This window comes from Pezoporus flaviventris, unplaced genomic scaffold (genome assembly GCF_033815535.1).
Source record: "Pezoporus flaviventris isolate CSIRO_AGI_PZ_B2104156 unplaced genomic scaffold, CSIRO_AGI_Pfla_v1 ptg000037l, whole genome shotgun sequence".
Classification (NCBI taxonomy): domain Eukaryota; kingdom Metazoa; phylum Chordata; class Aves; order Psittaciformes; family Psittacidae; genus Pezoporus; species Pezoporus flaviventris.
The window spans coordinates 11,219,330-11,225,329 of NW_026892585.1; positions in this window are offsets into that span (position 1 = coordinate 11,219,330).

Consider the following 6,000-nt stretch of genomic DNA (forward strand, 5'->3'; position numbering starts at 1 on the left):
CATGAAACCATTCCTGCAGCTAATGCCTCTGCCTAAGTCCTGGCATCACTGTTAACCTGAATAGCTCTAAGAGTCCCCTCTGCTACCTCTGGAGCAGCCCTTACCTCTGTGGAGTTGGAAGCCTTTTCCCCCAGCTAAATCTAACTGGTCCTATAGAGACTGAATAGCTGGTCCCTGGACACCATATCAGATTCACTACTCACCCTTTGGGCCTTCCACCAGCCATCCGCCAAAGGTGTCAGTCCGATACTGTTTTTACTCACTGTGAGGACTTGTCTCCCTACCCCTTTCCAAGCATCCCCTTGCTTTGCAGCTCAGAAGGTGATTTAGCTCTCCTGTCAGCAGCCCAAAAGTTGAGGGAGTGAGATAGCTCCTAATCTGCCACAGGGCAGGCTGGGGTGGAGAGCTGGGTGCAAAGGGGAGCTCGGCCAGCCAGGTTCGTTCTAACACTGCCAACTTGAGGAAAACTGCTGAAGGACAGAATGACAAATACTGCTTCCCAACCAGCTGTGCTGCATCTCTAGCAGAGACCTTCTGGTCTCCTTTAAAACTTCTTTATCCGTGCCTTTTCCACAGCATACCCGAGAGGAAAATGGTTATGGAACCACAGCAATATATGGCAGCTAAGCCTTCCTATATGTCACTATAGCCCTCAGCACAAAGGTCTCGGTTGGCATAGTTGTACCTAAACTTATTGAGAGGGGGGCTATGATCAAGGCTTACACACGGAGGAGGCTCTGTTGCACTTAATCAGGGAGAGTGTAAATTCAAAGGCGTACAAAGCCTGTGTTTTGAGCGATGCACTGGATCTCTGGCATCCAGGAAAAGTGGCTGTCTGCAGGGACACTGAATGCTTTCTCCCTTTCTGCTTCTTTCTCTGGTCAAAACTGCAGTACACTTTCCCTCTTTAATTGAAACAATAAAAAATTAAAGTGGGGCTTTTGAACAATGTGCTTGAATTTACCTCTCGGTTACAAAGGTATAAACTTTTGGAAACTGTATTACTGTATATAATACTTTCTCTGTTCTTCTTCCAGAATATGTATTTCCTAGGTGAGAAAAGCAAGGTTTAGAATTATGCAGCAATGCAAAACCAAATTACTTAGCTGCTAAAACGTGTTAAAATACACATAACGCTCACTATTTATGGTTCCTCGCTTCAAAAAACAGAAGCCTTGTGATCAAGAGCACCCAGGGTTTTACTACGACACCTTTCCGCGTTTGCTCACGTGCCATAGCACAACTTGCAGCAGATTTCAATGAATCGAGAGATCCTCCGGCTGCTTACAGCGTCGGTACACTAGGGGGACTATTTTTCCTGTTTTCTGGAGTGACGAATGCACGGCACTGTCAGAGCAAGCTGTTGTACCTCACGCTGCAGGTCCGTTACTCACCGGTGCTGAACAGGTTAAACAGCAAGGCTCGGTCTTGCACCCTCTGAAGATAAACAAGCCTAATTCTAAGCTGTCAATGGCTCTTCCTCCCTCTCTCCCTCTCTCTATCCGTCTCTGCCACCCAGACTCTATATTGCATTTTGCATCTTGATTTTCATGGAGTGGGTTTTTCCGTATGAGCAAAATTCTGCTCTCATTTATGCTAATTCCTAAAGAATTGTTTTGTGTTAAGAGGCACTAATGAATCACCATCTCTTTCGGTGCAAGTCCATGCTGGTCAATCATTTTTGCTTTTCAAAGGCAATTTTGCTACTTGAAAAACCCCTGCTGCTTCTAATTCCTGCTCCTCCAGATTTTAGTAGTGCTTAATTCCTGTGTCCCTTCCACTCCCCCAGAGCTCCACTTCCCAAAAACTGAGCTACCAGGAGGACATAGTCAAGGACTGCACTTCCTTCCCTGCACAAGCACTTGGCTGTATCACAAAAAGGAAATTTGGGAAAAAAAGATGAATTGCTGGAACAAGGTGTAAGCATAATCTACATCTGACACCTTCCTGTGCAGCCAGTGGAACAGCTCCCTCTCCCACAGCACTATCCTGCAGTGGCTGAAGAAGATTTCTGCAAAAGAACTTTCTTTGTTATGTTCAAGAAAAGAGGCTTCCTGTCATGCTCTGCGTCTTTGGGAAGATGGGAATACATCCTCCCCCTTTCCTGCTACATCTAACCAACTAGTTTGGTTGAAAACTTCTTTTTGTCTCAGGGAGGACAATGTTCAATAGGTCTTTCAGGTTCCTGATCAAACTAGAATTTATATCGGGTGGAGGGCACACCCTAAAAAATCCCTAAGAAATGGGACTGTGGTTCCTCCCATCTACATAGTGAAGAGACAGCATCCTCCTCCTCTACTCTTACGTGAAGTAATGGGAGATGATTACAGCACTGATGCTGGTACCTAGTTAGATGACAAGCTAATGTCACACCTCTCCCAGGTGAAATGGAATTGTGGAGGAAAAACATGCAAAGATGCAAGATGGATTAGCAAGAAAAGGTGATATTGACTGGGTAAGGTTTAAGAATATCCTTCCTAGATGCATTACTGACTACAGCAGCCTTAATAAAACCACATTCCTTATGTCTCATGGTTTCTTCTGTAGTATCTGGCACAATGGGCTGTTTAAGCCATCTCCTTACTGGATACAGCATGGACGATAATGGAGAGTTACATCGTGTGAAGAACAGACTATATTTGAGTGCACTAACGTCATTCAAGCAAGGCAGCCAAAAAGTATGAATGAGCAAAAACAGGATTCTTACAGTGAACTGCCTTTTTCCAAAATTTTTCCAAAATCATTGTCAGGATTTAGAATGCAGCACTGACAAAGGCACACAAAGTATCGAAAAATCAAAAACTAAAGTGTAGTTTTCTGATCGCTGAATAATAGGAATTTATTAATGAGTCACAGCATTAACTGTATAACTCTTCAGAGCAGTAATGCTCTTACCACCCCAACAGCGCAAAGCAGGCAGTCTCACAGTGTGTGTGATGATGATTAACTTCTTATTCACTGATGCATTTGCTTTCTTTTATTGGAGCTGTAAATGGCTACTAAAGCCGCTACTTCCACTTCAGCACAACCCAGTGTAGTGTTGGTATCATCAGAGACAAAAAAAAAAGAGTGCATATGGATGTGGATGTGGCAGGAGGGATGGGTAGTGGCAGTGAAAGTACACACATCCTACATGCTACATATCCCTTAGATCCTCATCTCCTAAGTAGATGCTTCCCTCCCATGAAGAAAAAAAAGAAGCCTGAGTAAAATGATGTATCCATATACCTGTGCTACTCTTGCTCCAAGCACTTTGGATGATGTTTGAATATTTCATGTGTCAAACAAAGGTATGCTATATACAGAGAGCTACTTCCTGGCATTACATTAGGACATCTTGCAGTGAGAAATGTTTGATCTTCTGATAGTCAGTTCACATTGTTTGGTTACACACTTTATATCCTGCTGTGTATTGCACAGGATCAGGAATGAAAACGTGATGGGTTAAGCTACTGAAAGAGCTGCCATGTATTAATTGTTCTGGGTTTCTTTCATCTACCAGTAAACTGTGTTAATTGCTTATGCATATGGGAAAGTCATTAAGTGATGGTAATTGTGATAAATGCAGTTAATAGCAAAACCTATCATAGAATCATAAGTTTGTCGAGTATTTTCTTGCTTTAAGCTGTTTATGACTCTTTTCAAGCCCTTAAAGGTTGGATGCCTGCTGAGGATCAGGTTGTGCTACAGTTTGGCTATACACACACTAGAAGCTTACAGGGTGAGGCAGGGTGTGTTCATGGAGGGCAATCCCCTGATGTGTTGCTCAGTATTTTGACACCCTCTGGCTGATGGAGTGCCTGAACTGCACCACTTGTCAGGGCTCCTCTGCTCCATTCTGGCTGTTCATGCACCACAAAGGTGGCCCCTTGTGTCCTACAGTTGGGGGAGGAAGGCTTTTTTTCCCCATGGAGGCCCAAATTTCCCCAGGTTTTTTTTTGCCTTCCTCTGTAGCAGTGAGTGCAGCCCCTTGACAGGGCTTCTTTGGGCTACTGGGGCCCAAAGGCTGCTGTGCGTGCTCCACACAGGTGGCCCCTTGTGTCCCCCTCTATGGGAAGGAATCTTTCTAGACTCCTAGGGTAGCCTGTGGGGGTTGCTCCTTGTCCTCTGTAACATTGAGCACAGCCCCTTGTCAGGGCTCCCCTTTGGGCTCGGTTCTTGCTGCTGCTCTCACATCTCCAAGCAGCATTCGTGCCCTGGCTCCTTCTGCCTCATTGTCCAGTGCAAGATTGGAGCGGGAGCCAGCTCTGCTCTTCCCTTGGCTCCATTCCCCAGGGGTTCCAGCTTGTGCACACCGGCCTGTGATTGGAAGGGCTCCAGCCTTGCTGCCCATCAGCAGCTGCCACTTTCCAGCTCTACCTGCATGCAACACCAGCACTGGGCAGGCACAAGAGCACTTTCCGTGCGTTCCTGGCAAGGAAGCGCAGTGGCCAAGCAGCGTTGGAAGTCAATAGAGTGCTTGTCATCAATCAGTGTCACAGTTTGGGAAATAGCCCACGGTACCACACACCTTCTTTTGTGTATGGTTGGTCCTGATCCTCATCCATCATGTTCTTATTCTTCAGGAGACAGGGGCTGCTTGGCCTGTCTTCCTGCTTCTGCTTTCTGTAGCTGTGCTTGCCTTTGCCAGGCTGCAAGGGATGGTTTTTCAAGCTGAAGAATGCATCAGGGAAGGAAAATGGTGGAAGGAGAAAATGGCAGAAGGAAAAGGGCAAAAGAAGAAAAGGGCAGAAGATGGAAAAGGCAGAAGGGCAGAAGAAGAACCATTCTGATCCTGTTTCACAGAATGTGTTCCGTGTCTCTGACCCAGCATGATCACAGCTACCCAGGCTGCTTTATTGGGATATCTTTGGCTTCTAATTACCCTGTCAACTAGAGTTAGAGGTATTAATGTGGCAGTGCAATGATACAGATTGCTCACGGGTTCTGTTCTCTACTTGTTTGCATTCATCAGTCTCGAAAGAGGAGGACTTTACACATTGCCTTGACATGGATGCTAATAAGCCTACAATGAGAGATTCGCTGCATCAGATAAATAGGTGCCAGCAGCCATGAAGGGTACAAGCTGAGATAATGGCACAATGCAGTCCAGAAATGAAAAGGTGGACATGGCAGGCTCATGGCTAAGGCAGAACAGTCCATTATTTTTCAAGGATGAATGGATTTAGCCAGTGAACAGCATTTAAGAAGAGAGGACTGATGACAAAAACAGCCGCATGTGAAGAAAATGGAGCATAGCAAAAGTGCATTGTATCAACATATGCTCTATGAAGCTACTGAAGTAATTTAAAACTGCGTACTAAGTAAATGGAAGTAATTTCCAGCTGAATCCTGAACTAAGGTAAATCAGATTTACTGATTCAAATATACCATAATCAGTACCAGTTCCCTTGCAGACCAAGGCAGCAGATCAGTTTAAAAGCACAGATTCTCTGAGCTAAGGTTAAGAGCCCTCTGTGTTTATTTTAAACTATATGAAGCTACATATTCTCCTGAGAACATGAAGAACCAGACTAAGACCCACGTTCATACACAAAGCATTTTGGGTCAAACTTTTTAGATTCAAATTATCTGCATTAAGCTGGACAGAGCATAAAAATGAGAACTGTTATTAATATTGTATGCAACTGGATAAATCAACTTGTATCAAATGTACATGGTTTTGTGCAGGCCAGTCCTTGCTCAGTGCTTTCAGCAGCTTTAGTGGAGCAAATGCCTATGGTGTCCCTGAGTGTTTAAACTACATTGGTTTTCGAGGTAAAGTAAAACGTGCATAAAGTCAATGCACTTCTAGAGTATTTCATTGTGTGACTTGTAGAAGGCATATCATGCTGTGATTTTAATGAGTTCTATCTTCACATGTTCTTACTCCTGGAAGACCTTTATGGCCTTGCTCTGTAAACTTATTCCCGCAAGCAGTTTTGTACACAAAATGGAAGTATTTCTGAGAAATTGTGTTCTAAGATCTCAATGGGTATATTTTGGTGGAAGTAAAAGAGT